The sequence below is a fragment of the Gobius niger genome, assembly GCF_951799975.1.
Source record: "Gobius niger genome assembly, chromosome: 9".
In the NCBI taxonomy this organism is placed as follows: domain Eukaryota; kingdom Metazoa; phylum Chordata; class Actinopteri; order Gobiiformes; family Gobiidae; genus Gobius; species Gobius niger.
Genome location: NC_136860.1, coordinates 6,486,784 through 6,489,099, shown reverse-complemented (window position 1 = coordinate 6,489,099; position 2,316 = coordinate 6,486,784).

Below are 2,316 nucleotides of genomic sequence, written 5' to 3'. Positions count from 1 at the left end.
GTGACTGACGTACAGCTGCCGTGACGTACGCGCTGCTCTGACGTCATCACGCTGCTTTTTTTTAGTAGTCCAGACGACGTAAAAAAAATAAAATAAAAAAAAAGACATTTATATTTAGCGTCGACTTTTCGAAAAATTCTAATATTTTCTTCTTACCCCCCACATTACCGCGCATTTTCTCCAGAGTGGCATTATCCAAATCAAAAAGCGTAAGAAAAAAAAAAAAAAACATCTAAAAGGGATGTAAATGAAACCGCAAAAAAAGTGACAAAAACATGACTAAAACTCGACAAAAAGGGACAAAAACACGAGAAAAACGCAACTAACAGCGACAAAAATGTGCCGGAAAAGCAACAATAAAGTGACAAAAACGTGGCAAAAACACGGCAAAAAAGCAATATAAAAGCAATAAGACGGCAACAAAAAGCAACAAAAACATGGCAAAAAAGAGACGAAAGCACAACATAATCGTTTCAAAAATGTGACAAAAAAGTGACAAAAACTCAACATATGAGAAACAAAAACTCGCCCAAAACATGACAAAAATGCAGCTATATGCGACAAAAACATCGCAACAAGCAGCAAAATCGTGGCGAAAACACAACATAAAAGCAACAAAAAAAAGCAATGAGAAAGCAACAAAAATCAACCAAAAAATGACTAGACGAGAACGAAACAAACAAAATCGCTTCTAAAATGTGACTAAAAAGCGACAAAAAAAACTATGCGACAAAGACATGCTGGAATAGCAACAACAAAGCATCAAAAATGTGGCGAAAACACAACAAAAAAGCAATGAGAAAGAAACAAAATGCAACAAAACACGTTCAACATTTAAGAAACAAAAACTCGCCAAAAACATGACAAAAATGCAGCTATGCGACAAAAAACATCGCAACAACAAGCAGCAAAATCGTGGCGAAAACACAACATAAAAGCAACAAAAAAGCAATGAGAAAGCAACAAAATGCAACAAAACACGTTCAAATGTGACAAAAAAGTTATGAATGAGGCACTGTTGCTCTCCATTTGAGAAGCTTTTAGATTTGTTTTATCCTAACAGGAGAAAATATACTAAAGGAAAACTTTTTGCTGATAAACTGTATAAATGAGTGTAGTTACGGAGTTAAAGACAGCAAGGGCAAGGGGAATTTTACTTCCGGACCGGAGAGGAACTGTGGAGCTCTGGTTTTCTGACATTAATTATCATTTTTTCCCCCATACACAATGAAGGCTTATTTTAGATTTAAAAATATCTTCATTTTGCCTGGAGAAATGGTGAGCTCTATCATTCTAATTAGGAGTAAAACCGTGTTTGGCCCTTTATCTGTTGTTATTTCAGCAGGAGATTCAGATAAAGTTGTGTTTTTTGCTATATTTAAATGATCACAATATAAAACACATTATAACTACCAACATTTCACTGCAAATAAAGAATGGGCAACGTTTCGTCCAAGGTTTAACCTCTTAACCCCCACCTGAACCGATTTTCTCCAGTTTGTCTTGACCCAAATCTAAAAGCTTTGTAAAAAAAAAGAAAAAAGTGTCACAAACACCTGGCTGGAGGACTGACCTGTTATTGGAAAGGCTCTGGCACGCCCGTTCAGGCTCTCTGAAAGTAATGGCTAAATTCTTGTTTTAATGTCATTTGAGTGCATCGGTCCATTGGCGAGACGCTGCAGGTGAATAGGGAACATTTTTAAATGCACAGATATCAATTTGAAACTTTCATTGTAGATTACTGGCATAAATGTGAGAAAAAATATAGTGCAAGCTTTAGAGCTGAATGGTTCAGAGTGAAACTTTTTAGAAAGAGATTGTTATATATTTAATACAGGAGCTGAGGAGATTGAAGTGAATGTGGAGGAGAATGTCACTATTTTATGTATTTTGTTGTAGCTTCATGTTAACATTTCTGTGGCACTTCAATAGTTGACATTTCCATGATTGATTATTTATTCTATTTGCTGTGGTCATGCTTATACTATGTAATGAAACGCACTGTTAAGACATACAGTATTTTGAAGTGCCAAGTTTGAAGCCAGATGTCCTTGTTCTTTGTCACTGGATTCATTTGAATGTAAGTTATTAAACACATGAATCCTCTCATGGGCCATACATTTCTGTACATATGTTCATTTGCATTGTAAATGTCAGCATCATTCAGAGTTGTAAAGCTACATTTTGTAAAGAAAGGTCTAAAATAAAATAAAAATACAGGGATGTAAAAAGGGAAAATACCTATTTTGTTCAGGGACTGAACAGACTGTACTGTACAAAAAATAAAAAATAAACACAAGAAAAAAAGTTTTACTG